This window comes from Ochotona curzoniae, unplaced genomic scaffold, assembly GCF_017591425.1.
Source record: "Ochotona curzoniae isolate NIBS_2020 unplaced genomic scaffold, NIBS_Ocur_1.0 scaffold_3208, whole genome shotgun sequence".
Taxonomy (NCBI): Eukaryota; Metazoa; Chordata; class Mammalia; order Lagomorpha; family Ochotonidae; genus Ochotona; species Ochotona curzoniae.
In genome coordinates, this window is record NW_024467106.1 from 9,102,583 (window position 1) to 9,116,457 (window position 13,875).

Consider the following 13,875-nt stretch of genomic DNA (forward strand, 5'->3'; position numbering starts at 1 on the left):
TTGTTATTTGGATGCCCTTTCCACAAAGGGAACATGGAAAATCGGCTTCATGTTAATGTACTACTCATTCACATCTTGGCTAGTATGGAGTTTTTAAAAAACACCCTTGTTTTTACCTTTTCTGATCAGATTTCTAAATCATCATTTACTTTAGCATTTTATAAAATAAAAAATCTAAGCAGCATTACCCAGACTTTTCCTCTTTAGAAAATTAGTCAATATCCAGTAACAAAAATAAAAATGATTTAGAATATTCATCTTTCTGTACTTAACTAAAATGTCTGCAGTATTCACTCTTGCTTTTAAATTTAGTGTCAAGTAAGCAAGCCATTCAATGACTAAAGCCTAAGTAAGGTAGATACATTTTCTCTTTTCTATGACCTATTTGATTTTCAAGGAAGTGTGCTGGGAGAAACCAGAAATGTTTGGCGGAAGACACACCTGACTTCTGTGCCCTTGGACATGTGGGTGTGGCTCACGGTTATATGGTGATGCATGACATTTTGTACATGTGTTGAGTGTTCCCTGAGCCCTTTACTTACACCGTTGTGACAGACAACTGTGTAAGCCATGAAACTCTCCAATATTAGTCAACTGCTATAGAGCTGAGAGGTTTAAAAGATCTGAAAACATCTATAATTTCAACCCCGTCCCCCCAAAAATTGGAAATACAGGGTGTTTCTGCTGAGCTGCAAGTTTTAATTCGCAGCACTGTGAGCATTAGCTTTTGCTGGAGAGAACTCAAAGTTTTTTTCTGAACGCCCAGAGAATTCCACAGGTGACTACACTGAAGCTACGACCACCTCTCCTGGCGATGGATCAGAGGTTCAGCACATAAACTGCGTGCCACGGCAAAGACTTACACGGCACAGTATGCCCTCGAGCAGCCCAGTTACCTACACTATCTTCAAAGGGCACGAGAACTTAGTCCTTCTATTATAAAAATATTAAAACTATTAACTCATGATGTTGTCCAACATTCACGCAAGTTTAACCTTAAATGCTCTTATTGCCTTTGGTGATACTGAATATGTTCCCAAAGATTCTGCATGGCATTTCTTATAAAGTGAAGCAAAAATAGGGCCTGCGGCATGGCCTAGCAGTTAAAGTCCTTGCCTTGAACACACCAGGATCCCATGTAGACACCGGTTCTAATCCCAGCAGCTCCACTTCCCATCCAGCTCCCTGCTTGTGATCTGGGAAAGCAGTCAAGGACGGCCCAAAGCTTTGGGACTCTGCACCCATGTGGGAGACCCAGAGGAAGTTCCCGGTACCCGGCTTCGGATCGGCATAGCATCGGCATTGCGCTCACTTGGGGACTGAATCACCGGACAGAAGATCTTCCTCTCTGTCTCTCCTCCTCTCTGTATATCTGACTTTGTAAAATAAATAAATAAATTTTTAAAATAAAAAAAGTGAAACAAACAGAAAACCAAATTATAGATATAGCTTGCTGATTATAAAACATACAAATAAAAAAGACTTGGAAGGAGAATGCTTTAAAAAATTAGTTATGTTTTCAATTGTCATAGAATTTGTGAATTCTATAAACATTAAAGTTACCACAGAATTCATCAATGTGCCTTAAGAAATGCCAAAATTCACTCCCACTAAGATTTACAAATACCAAGGAATAGCAATTTAAAATTCATGGAGAGGTACAAACTCCAAATGTGGCAGCACAACTAGACAACTAAGACACACGTCTCATGCTTTAAAGACAAGTTAACACACATTATTTAATGCCAAGATTGATTTTAAAAGTATGGTTAGGGTTTTCTTTTATTCTTTAGTCATTAGAAAGTGGAATTTTCTGGGGGAGGCGGAGGGAGGGAAGGGAACTAGGCCTTACAGAACTGTATTCTTCAGAGTATTGCAGCTGCTTTGGAAACAGAAGGCAAACTTCCAAACCAAACACTATAGACTGACAGGCTGCTGCCTCGCTCCTTTATCTGGTCAGTATTCGCACATGAAGAAAAACCAAGCTGTTGAGCTCAAACAGGCTGGCTACAAGTTCAACACCTATTCAACACTGCTTTGATTACAAATTCCATATAGGACAATGATCCCAACAAAGAGTAGAAGCGGGCCATGATGGTTTGGTGTCCAGTTTATACCAAAAGAGAAACAGCTGTTGCCACAGCTAATTGCTTTTTCAGGTATGCCCACGAACATCAATTCCTCAGATCCGAATTTTCTTTATTCTACACTTACTACAGAAAAACAAAGCAACTACATTGTCTTGCCAAATTTTATGTATACTGGATAAATTATCATTCCTTAGATATCAGGATCGACTATTTTGCAGAAGATAATTTCATAGTGCTGTGTTCATTTATTCCACATGTTGGAGAAGTTCAATGACATCTGTGCAAGGGTAACATTATGGATAGCCTATGTCCGAACCTTGGCACATCCGGTGTTCTCACTTTGTGAAGATACTCTACAGCAGCACTGACGTAAACTAATTACTCACAGGCCACTTGTTAAAACACGCACGGGGAAGGACCACACCTTCCAAGAGAACTTTCCTTCAGCTGCAAATACAGTGAGTAAAAGACAGTGACTAATTTAAAAGAAACTAGGCTGTCAACTTCTACCAGAAATACACTAAAACATATAGGCTTGTTTAAAAGAATGTGGACTATACATTTCAGTTATACGGTGTGGAAAACCATGTCCCTCCAGAAGATAAAAGCAGGGGGCTGCACTGCAGTGCAAGCGGTTAAGCCTGTCAACCCAGCATCCCACGGGACTGTCCTGGCTGCTCCTTGGGAACCAGTTCTCTGCCACTGCCCTTGAGCACACAGTGGGTGACATCTCAACTACTCTGGACCCTGTTACTCACAGCAGAGGCTGCGATGGAGTGCAGACTCCTAGCCTCAACCTGGCCCAGCCCTAGCTTACAATCAACGGGGGAATTAACCAGCAGCTGGAAGGTATCTCTCCCTCTCCCCCTCTCCAGAATTGCCTTTCAAATCAATCTTACAATATAAAGTATATAATGTGTACAATGCACTTTTCTCAATATGCAGGAGAAAGGTGAGAATACTGGTCTTCACGCAACAGAGCCCGACCATGAGAAATCTCCCTGAAATACGCTACAAAAATACCACACATGGACTTTGAAAAAGGTTTCGCACCAAAATCTTTGCTTAATTGCTTTTTCCATGGGCTAATTGGGGTGGACATTGGGCCTGGCAGTTAAGACATTAGCTATGGATGCCTTGTTCCATTTGAGACTGCCTGGGTTCCAGTTCCAGCTCCACTCCCAAATTCCAGCTTCCTGTCAGGGTATCCCGAGAGGCAGCAGGTGATTCCCAAGTGCTCCGGTCCCTGCCATCCCCACATGGGAGACATGAATTGAATTCTGAGCTCCTGATTTCTGCCTGACCCAGCTCAGGATGTTATGGGCACTTGGGGAGTGGATTGGAGCTGGTGTGTCAAAATCATTTTTAAAACACATACACAACAGGTACATACCATTTCATACAGACTTCATTAGGGCAACAGGTGTTTCATTAAAAAAACAACAGCTGAATGTGCACTTCACCAGCAGCTCCGTTTTTCCTGACTACTTTCCCAGGACATTTGTTTTTCCTTCCTAAACAAACCAGCTAAATGCACACACACACACACACACACACACACACACGGTGTATTCTTATCATTCCAGCTACATGACTTTTGAATACCAATTATGAAGTAAATGAAAATGAATCGTGAAACCCTGTCCCTGACAGCAATTTCCTCCTTTACAAAAACAAAAGTAGAAAAAGGCCAAAGCCAAAAGATGTCAGATTCTAGGTGGGAATAATTTTAAGCTGCTAGAGCAGTAACTGCGTGAACAAGGCAGCAGGAGCAGGATCACTTTAACACTGCCCCCCACAACATTTGCTTCCACGACAGAAGAAACCCCAGGTAAGCGATGGGTAAGCTGTTGATATTAAGAGCAGGTACAGGTGATAAAGGGCCCGAAAGTCGACACACTAGCGAACAAAGTATTACCAGGCAATGGGAACCCTCAAGTCTGAAGCGATCTTTTGGTTCACCACGTAAGACCATGAACACGGCTAGAAGACACCGGGGCAGATGCTTGAAATAGATGGGAAGGGTGAGATGCCGGCACAACTTTAATTGCAGGGGCGGAAAACGACATGGGAGGACTCCCAAGAGGATGGGACGACATGCAAAGAACGCCAAGTTTTTGCAATTAAGACGTAGACCAGGAAGCCAGACTGAGGCCCAAGCCAGCCTAAGTCAACACAGGCCTAGTGGGCAACAGGGGAGAAACTGAGGTGGAGCGAGAGGCCACATTCCCAAACAGGACCGTGCCCCAGACACCGAAGCGCAGACGCAGACGGGCTTTGCACGGAGGCAGGGCCCTGCGAGCCGGGCTCCGAGGCGGACACCCACCCAGACAGGGGGAACCGGTTCGGGCAGGGGCTCCGGGAGCGTCCGAGCCCGCGCATGCGCCCTCTCCCCTCGCTCCCAGCTCCCCCTCCCCCTCAATCACGGCTCCCCTCAGCGTTCGGCCCGTCGGGGGAGCCGAGCGCGGCCGCACCGGCCAGCCCGCGGGCGGGATGGGAGGACGGCTGCTCACACCCCGCAAGGGCCGCTGGACCACATCCCCGGGGCGGGTGGGAGGAGGAGGGGAAGCGCGGCCCTACCCGAACCGCCGTCTCCTCCTCCGCCGCCCGCCGTCCGCCGTCCCGGAGGCTCCGCTGCCTGGGCCTCCCCAGCCGCCCAGCCCCCGCCCTCCCCGCCCCCTACTCACGTGAAAGCGTTCCTTCCGCCCTCCGCTCCGCCCCCGCTCCTTCCCATAGGCTCGCGACTACAAGGAGCTACTCCATTGGCTCACGCCGGGTAGCGGGGCGTGGCTTCCTTTCGTGGGAGCCCCACCTTGCCTTTTAGCCCGCCCCACGCCTGTACGCCTGCGCGAAGCCTGCAGGTCGGGAGCTCGGAGCCGGGTCGGGGCTCCCTGGAGGCTAGTCTGGGGCCGGCAGCCCTGGTGTGACTGACTCGGGTGCTGGGTGCTGAACCGGCGGCGGCAGGGGCCGGATGGGTGGCACCTGCTGCACCCAATGAGAGCGTCATGGCGCTAGGGCAAGGCCTCTGCTGCTCAGCTTTCTGCAGGGCTCAGGCGTATGATTCAGTTCACCTGGCGTTTTACTGGGAGCGAACAGGGTGGCAAGGCTTACTGAAAGAATTCTTAGGAGTATCTTATTTAAGCTTTACCACAAACCTGTAGGAATGCAACGACGCTTCTCATTTTTGTATAAAGGCATGCAGCCTGAATTACCCAAGTTTGAAACAAGTGATAAGATCAAGTTCAATACTTGATTTTGAATATTCAGGCGCAGAAAAGGGCAGAACTGAGCAGGGTTATTCCAGACTTGAAGATGGGGTGGTACAGAGGAACTGCAATCTAATGAAAGTCCCTACCGTGTGCCTGTGAATAGTAACAGTGATCCTTAAAGGTGCTAGACTTGTCTCCATCGTTTGTAAAATAATCCTGCAGAATGAATCATCTACAATGTTTTCCAGTGGATACTGCAAATCAAGCAGACAAAAAGCTATGTTCCATTGAACTCCCTTTGTGTGGTGTGTCAATGATAACTAACATAGTTGTGCCCCTGCAGGAAAATAATTCTGATTTTCATCTTACCAGTTTCACATTTTAAGGTATTCAAATGTGTAGCATAGGAAGGAAGTCAAAGCCACTGGCACTACCTGACAAAACCATGTGAAATACTGTGGTGACCAGATGCACATATGTTTTTAAATTTACATACATACAATTAACATGTGTAAATCTTACCATTTTTAAAAGAAAATTTTATTAAATAATCACACAACATGCCTTGAAAACAAATGAAATGGAGAAGCTAAAACAAAAGAAAGGAAAACAGTATGTTCCCGCCAGCCAGTGTAAATACATTAGTGCATAACTGATGAGTACAGCTTTTCAAACTCAAATCACATAGCTTAGTAATCTGCATATAGTTAATAACTTCCTTAATTCAGAAAATCTTTCTCTCATCTAATTCCCACAGCTTATTCCAATTTTCCACCAAAGCATTTTAACTCTTATGGAGTCCCCAAATCAGCAAAATTTCAGGAAAATCTGCTCTCGTCTAATATTTAAATACAATGAAATATGCTATTGATCAATTTTTGGTTTTCTACAACGGACAGTTCCAAATCAGTTTCTAATCTAACACACCACATTGCCGCTGGTATTGTCACTTACATCTTAAAATATGGCATTTTAAGAAAAACACGAAGACACCAAATCATTGCAAAACTCAACCCAACTGAAGTACGAAAGTTCAGGCTCTGAATGGTTACTTCAGGCCAAATTCAGTAGTCAACAACTCTATCCTCATTGTCCGCAAGGGTGACAGGGGCCCACGGAGTTGAGCACTATCTACTGCCTGCCAGGACACGTGAGCAGGAAGCTGGAAAGAAAGTGAACACAGACCTTGCTTCGAGGCACTTTGACAAGGGCTGCAGGTGGTCTCTTGACCTGCTAGACCCCAACAACCACCCCTGGTTTTATCAATTTAGATACAAAATTTATATACCCTATACCTACCAATGCCATACATCATAGCTCACTCCCAGAAGACTAATCTTGACGTCCAGATATGCCTCTCTTTTAGCAGCACTCGGCCTTTGTACCTTTGTACATAGGCGGTTATAGCGACAGAGGTGGGGTGAGGTGAGACAATGAACAGAGAACAGCCAGAATGAGTTAGTCTTTGGTAAAATAAGGAAAATGAATTCAAACCTTTGGACACAGGGAAGCCCTTGGGGATCTTTAAGGATGGCAACAGTAGCAGATTCTTTTATTATTATCTTCTTTTCTTTTTTAACGAAAATAGGCGGAATGGTTTTCAGGCTGCTTAGGATGAGGAAGATTTGAACAAAGGAAAGAAACAGCACCAAATGGGGCCAGCATTTGGATGTTTCCACAGGGGATACCCACAGGCTCACTGGTTCTGCTGCCCCCTGTCTTCTGAGCCTCTCCAGGGAAGTTTCACTACACTCGTTATAGCTTTCAACTCCTGAATTTCACTTTGGTTCCTTTACGTAATTTCTCTCTTTTTAATGATATTCACGTTTTGTTCCTATATTTTGTTGGCCTAATGTCATTCACCTTTCTTCAGGTTGGTTTTTTTTGTTTGTTTGTTTTTTAAAGCCTGTTGTTCCTGGGCTTCCTCAGGGCCTGTTTCTCTTGATTTGTTTTGTTCTTTTGCATGAGCTGTACTGTTCCTGCCCTCCCCCTCTTTTTTATTAGTAGAGTCACAGAGAAAGAGCCAGAAACTCCAAAAAACAGAAAGATATGTTGTTCCACTAATTTGCTCTCCAGGTGACTAGACTATCCAGATCTGGGCCAGGTCAAGGCCAGGAGCCAAGAACTTGAGCCTAAGCTCTCACAGATGGCAGAGGCAACCCTCCGCTGCCGGCTCCGCAGAATTAGCAGGAATCTGACCTGGAAGCAGAGTAGCCAGCACAAAGACACTCAGAAGTGGAGTGTCTGTGTTGCAAAGTCAGGTTAACCCACTGTGCGGCAATGCTGGCTAAAATTCATCTCTGCACGGTTCATGATCCTGTTGTTCAAAATTGGACAGCTGAATTTTATAATGTGGTGAAGCTGTGCTATGGTGTGAGATCATTCAGCCCCTGAAGTCATGCAGGAGTCTACAATTCCAAACTGGACGTTAGTGGTACCAGCACAAGGCAAACATAACCCAATTATGGCACTCGGAGATGAGGCTCTGGTGAAGTGAATGGGTCTTAGGGTGGTCTCCACGATTCACTACTGGTGGCTTCTCAGGACACTCACACACAAAAACACACAGAGATTTTTACTATGTGATGCCCTGTGCCACCTGAGGACTCCGACAACGAGAATGCCCTCACCAGAACACAAGGCAACAGAGCCTGTCTAATCTTGACCAATCTTGAACCTGCTATACGTATTTTGTTGTACAATAAAAAATTTACCAATATATGTGAATTCAAGATTCTCTCTTCTCTTGAGTTTGCTTTAAAAAAAAATGTTTTTTTCTCTCTGCATAAGGGCTCCATGTTGGAGATCAGGGTTAGCCTAAGTGGAAGCTTAAAATCGTCTTAGAACTATTCTGAGCCTTCATGCTTCACAGATTTTACATGGGAGCTTTCTACTTTCCCCCACCTAAGTGGTTGCTTTTGGATATTCTAATCCTTAAAGCCCTGGCTCTACAGAGAATGCAAGGGGAACCAATATGAGTAGTGATTGCTTTAAAGCCCGTGAGAGCAAGTTCAGCAGGTAATAGTTGAAACAATGGCAGCCAGCTTCTGTACCAGTACTTCAACATAGGTGTTCTGACACACTCAGAACATAGGTGGCTGATATTTCAAAGATGAAGTGCCTGTTGCCACCCTGACTCAGTGTGCCTGCCTCACCAACACTGTGCATATGGCTGCCTACACAGGCCAGGGGGAGGACCCAATAGCTGTCATCTCACTGAAGGCTGACATTGATGGCAATGAAAACTCAATTTACCAGCCAAGCTGTCTCCTGGAAGACACAAGTATTAAAATAGACTCCAGAGTTCCAAAATAGTTACTTTTAGGCGTTTCTGCCAGTACAATTGTGGTCTAGGTGTAGAGATGAATTCCTTGTGCTTCCTTCTCCATCTGAGAAATGGGGTGGAAAAAAAACAAATGGATGAGGAAAAGTGAACAGTAAACAGTGCCTCAGAACAACTTTTGAGACATTACCAAAAAAGACAAACATACAATTTGTAGGATATTCAAGGGAGAAAACGGCAAATAAAATGGAAATAATGATCAAAAACTCCAAATTTCCTAAACAACATGATCCAAAAATCTATGATGCACACAAACTCAGAAGAAAATCAGTTCCCTTAAGGAGTGTATGATCAAACTGTCGACAAAGAATTGACAGCCGGAACAGAGAGAGAACCTGTCGCATGCAGGGCAGCCTCGCGAGGATCATCAGCCAGCTGCTTTGTCAGAAGATACTAAGTTCATACATTCAAAATGCCAAACCAGGAATTGAATCTGGGAATGCAGTCCTCAGAAATGAGTGAGAAATTACACACTCCTCGATGAAACCCAGGGAGTTCATTACCACTAAACCCGGCCCTCAGACACTGTTAAGCAGGAATCCTGTAGGGGAAATGAAAGGATACTCAACAGTAAATTTATCAGGTGAAATAAAGATCTCTCATGATGCCCAAAACAGTGGTAACTCTCCTACAGATGAATTATGGTCTCTCCACTTTTTATTTTCTACGCAATTTAAAAGAGATATGCATAAAAAGCACTCATCAATGATATTTGAGTCACAAGGTACAAAATTATATTATTCATTATTCACATCAGTAACAGAATGTACAGAAGTAAAAAAGAGTGGAGGGCCCAGCATGGTAGCCTAGTGGCTAAAGTCATCACCTTGCTTGCACTGGGATCCCATATAAGCACCAATTCTAATCCCAGCATCCCCACTTCCCATCCTGTGGCCTGGGAAGGCAGTGGAGGACAGCCCAAAGCCTTGGAACCCTGCACCCGTGTGGAAGACCCAGATGAGACTCCTAGCTCCTGGCTTGGGTTCAGCTCAACTCCAGCCGTGCAGCCACTTTGGGAGTGAATCAGCTGACAGAAGATCTTTCTCTCTGTCTCTCCTCCTCTCTGTATATTTGGTTTTCAAAAAAAAAAAATGAATGCAGATTTTTGTATGTTATTAAAGTCAGTATTGATTCAAATTAGATTACTCTAACTGTTGAACGTTAAAAGCAATTCCCAGTAACCACCAAGAATATATCTAGGGCCTGTCATGATAGTCTAGCAGCTAAAGTCCTCACCTTGAATGCGCCAGATCCCATATTGGTGCTGGTTTTAATCCTGGCAGCCCCGCTTCCCATCCAGCTCCCTGCCTGTGGCCTGGGAAAGTAGTTGAGTACAGCCCAATGCTTTAGGACCCTGCACCTGGGCAGGAGACCCAGAAGAAGCTCCCAGCTCCTGGCTCCTGGCTTAGGATTGGCTCAGCTGCAGCTGTTGTGGCAGCTTGGGGAGTGAATTAACAGATGGAAGATCTTCCTCTCTGTCTGTCCTCCTCTCTGGATATCTGACTTTCCAATAAAAAATAAATCTTTTTAAAATACATCTAAAAGGAAAGAAAGCACAAATCCATTTTACCTTACCCCTATTACAATCACTAACATCTAAGGGAGGTGGGGGGGGGGAGGGGAGTGGGCAGCATGGTGGCAAAGCAGGTTAATCCTCTGCCAGTGGCACCAGCAGCCCATGTGAGCACCAGTTCATGTCCTGGCTACTACACTTCTAATCCAGGCCCTTTGCTTGTTTTCTAGCTCCTTGTTTTTATGGTCTAGCAAAGCAGGAGAGAATGGCTCAATCTTTAGCCCACTGCACCCATGTTTAAGACTTGGTGGAAGCCCCTGGCTCTTGGCTTCAGAAAGGTGCATAACCAGTCATTGTGGCCCTTTGGAAAGAGAACCAGGGGATGGAAGACTATTCTTTCATTCCTATGCTCCCACATGGATGTGGAGAGAAAGATCTCTAATCCACTGCCGGTGGGATGCAAACCAGTGCAACCATCACAGAGGAGAGCATGGCGAGCCCTACGATATCTGAAATAAATGTTCCATGTGACCCCGCCATCCCCTTCTGGGAATGTATCCAAATGAAATGAAATCAACATGAGAAAGCTATCTCTATCCCATGTTTACAGCATTTCAGTTCACAATCCACCAATGAACAACTAGAAAAAGAAAATGTGGTACATATACATTGTGGAACACTATTCAGCCATAAACAAGAATGAAGCCTTGTCTTTTGCAACTAAATGGATGCACCTGGCAACTATTATGCTTGGTGAAATGAGTCAATCCCTAAAAGACAAATATCATGCTTTCCCTAATCCCTGGTAACTAATTCACTGAGTGCAAAAAATGAAAATAAAGCTACAAGAGTGGCACTCTGGAATTTGATAAAATGTACAGCCTTTTTTTGTGAAATGAATAAACATTTTTTAGCTTACATATGTTTATTTTTTCATGTCTTATTTGTTTCTCTGTTCTCCATTTTTATTACTACTTCCTACCTGCCATTTGTGGAGACAGCCACCTAATGAAGTGTTAACATGTAAAGACAAATTTATGTAGAAAAGAAATCTGAAGCAAAAACTGACAAAATTTGAGATAAATAAAACAGGGGTTGGTATTGTAGAATGGCAGGGAAAAGCTGCCACCTATGGTGCCAGGATCGTATATGGACATGACTCAAGCCCTAGCTATTCCACTTTATATGTAGCTCCCTGCTAATTCAGCTGGGAAAGCAATGGAAGATGGCCCAAGTGCTTGGGAACCTGCAATGTCATGGGAGACACACAAAAAAACTCGTGGCTCCGACCCACCCCAGCACTGGCCTTTGGGGCCATTTTGGGAGTAAGATCTCTCTGTCTCTGCCCCTTCTCTCTGTAGCTCTATCTTTGAAATAAATAAATCTTTTAAAAAGTACAGTAATAGCTGCAGCCTACAATGGCCTATTTTAGACAACAGCTAAGCTAACCAGATAGAAGGTAAGAAAATGGAGAAACATTACAATATAAACCAACTAGATCCACCAGACATCAACAGAGTACTCCCCCCATCAACATGGAATAAACACACTTCTCAAGTACATAGGGGGCAGTCACCAGGACAGACCATGCAGACCACAAAACAAATCTCAATGCCTTTAACCAGAGGTCAAGACAGATAACAGCACAAGCAGCTTCCATTTTCAATTAGAAATCAGTAAAAAGGAAAACTGAAAAACGCACAAATACAGAAACTAATACACTCTTAAGACACCCATGGGCCTGAAAAGAAACAAAACAGAAAACAGGAAAATTGAAAACTGTGTGAGAATAATCCAACATGTGAAAACTCACAGGCTGTAGTGGTCAGGGGAAAATTTGTAGTTGTAAATAATGGCAATGAAAGATGAAAGATCTCAAATTACGCATTTGAGAGATCAGATTATGGACCTGAAGAGCTAGAAAAAGGGCACACTAATCCTAACACTAACAGAAGACACGGAATATATACTAAAAATGAACAAAACAGAAAACACTGATTTCTTTTTGGTAGACTGAGAAGTGAGGAACACATGCAAACAACCAAGATCAAAAATGAAAGTGATGTTACAATCAACAACAGAGATAAGAGACTAAGAAGAGCAGCTATATGCCAATGCAACAGATAAAGTAGAAAAAGAGGACAAAGTCCTTGAAACCTAAGTTACCTAAATGATTGAAAAGGAAATAGAAAACCCCCCAAAAGATTTACACCAAGCTAAGAGACTAAGGAAGCAATGAAAAGTAACAAAGCAAAGTCCTGAGTTACAAGACTTCGCCAAGGAATTCAACTTTCAAGGAAAAATTAACACTCCTTTTAGCAGGAGAAATTGAAACTGACTGCATTTTATAAAGGCCAGCAGAAATGTATAAAAAGGAACTTATAGACCCATAAACCTTATCGACATAGATGCAAAAATCCTCCAGATAGGTGCAAGTCAAAGTCCAGCAGTGTGTTAAAAGATGTATTCACCAGGACCAAGTGCCAGTCATCCCAAGAGCGGGGAAGTTCAACAGAAAATCAATGAGTGCAATACATCCCATTAACACCGCAAAACGGGGGCGATCTCATCATTCCTCTTGATGCAGAAAAAGCACTTGACAGAATCCCAACAGCCTCTCATGATAACAGCTCTCAGAAAACTTAGAGAATTCTTACACGTGATAAAACATCCACAAAAACCCCCAGCATATTCGATGGAGTAAGATCAATGATTTCCCTCCCGAAAGCAGGAATGAGACCAGGATGTTCACTTTCTGTGCTGCTGTTCAACACAGTGGTGTTAACCTCTAGCCAGTTATCACGCCAATGACATAAAAGCATCCAAGTCGGAAAGGAAGACGGAAACAATTTCAGCTCACAGATGACAGCATCCTGTATGCAGGAAATTCCAAAGAACTCACAAGACAGCTCCATTCCAGCTAATAAATTCAGCAAAGTTACAGGACCAAGACTGATATTAAAAAAAAAAAAAAGTCAGTTGCTCAACACACAGGCAATAAACAACACAAAAAGGCAATTAAGGAAGCCATCCCATTTAAAGTTTTATCAAAATATATAGGCTGAAAACTAGACAACATCGCTAGAAATGTTACCAAAGACTTAATGAATAGAAACGCATGTGCTAAGCATGGACAAGAGGACTTAAAAATTGTGAATAGATCAACACTAGACAAAGCAACCTACAGATCCAACACATTCCAAAAGCTTTTTTGGAAGAAACAGGAAAAAAGGGGCAATTCTCAGATGCATGAGGAGTTGCAAAAATGCCTCCAATGTTTTAACAAAATCTTTTAAAAGAACTGAACTAAAGGACTCAGAGTTTGCTTCAAAACATACTACAAGACTATAGGAATTAAACCAACAGCGCGCTACCTTGAGACAAGATACTAAAAACTAAAGTCTGAAATTTTAACTCACATTAAGTAGTCGGTTGATTTGCAACAAGAGAATTCCACGAACATTCAAGGTGTTCGGAAAAGTACACACACACAATCGTGCAGGTGCGAATGCCACGGGGCTTCACACTCACACCTAACCAGCCTTTAGTCCTAGCACCACGGGTGTCCATGAAAGGGCTCTGCGTTCTGCCAATGCAAGAAATGGCAAGAAACCAGATAAGTCCTGGGGTGAGAAGGCAAGCGGAAAGGATGCAGAACGCAGCTAAGGGATGAAGATGTGAAGGTTGCGGTTCACCAACACAGGGAGCCCGGAAGAGCAG

The 13,875-nt window shown here is 43.7% G+C and overlaps 1 protein-coding gene across 3 annotated transcripts in view; it reads right to left on the minus strand.

The window, feature by feature from the left end:
* Positions 1-13,875, minus strand: part of RABGAP1 (RAB GTPase activating protein 1) — a 165,154-nt gene that overhangs the window by 150,867 nt on the left and 412 nt on the right. The window contains exon 1 of one of the 3 annotated variants that reach the window (XM_040963470.1): positions 4,671-4,755. The exons of the other annotated variants lie outside the window; for them this stretch is intronic. The gene's annotated coding sequence lies outside the window, so the exon portion shown is untranslated. Of the gene's footprint in view, positions 1-4,670; positions 4,756-13,875 lie in introns of those variants that run through there. 3 annotated transcript variants of the gene reach the window in all.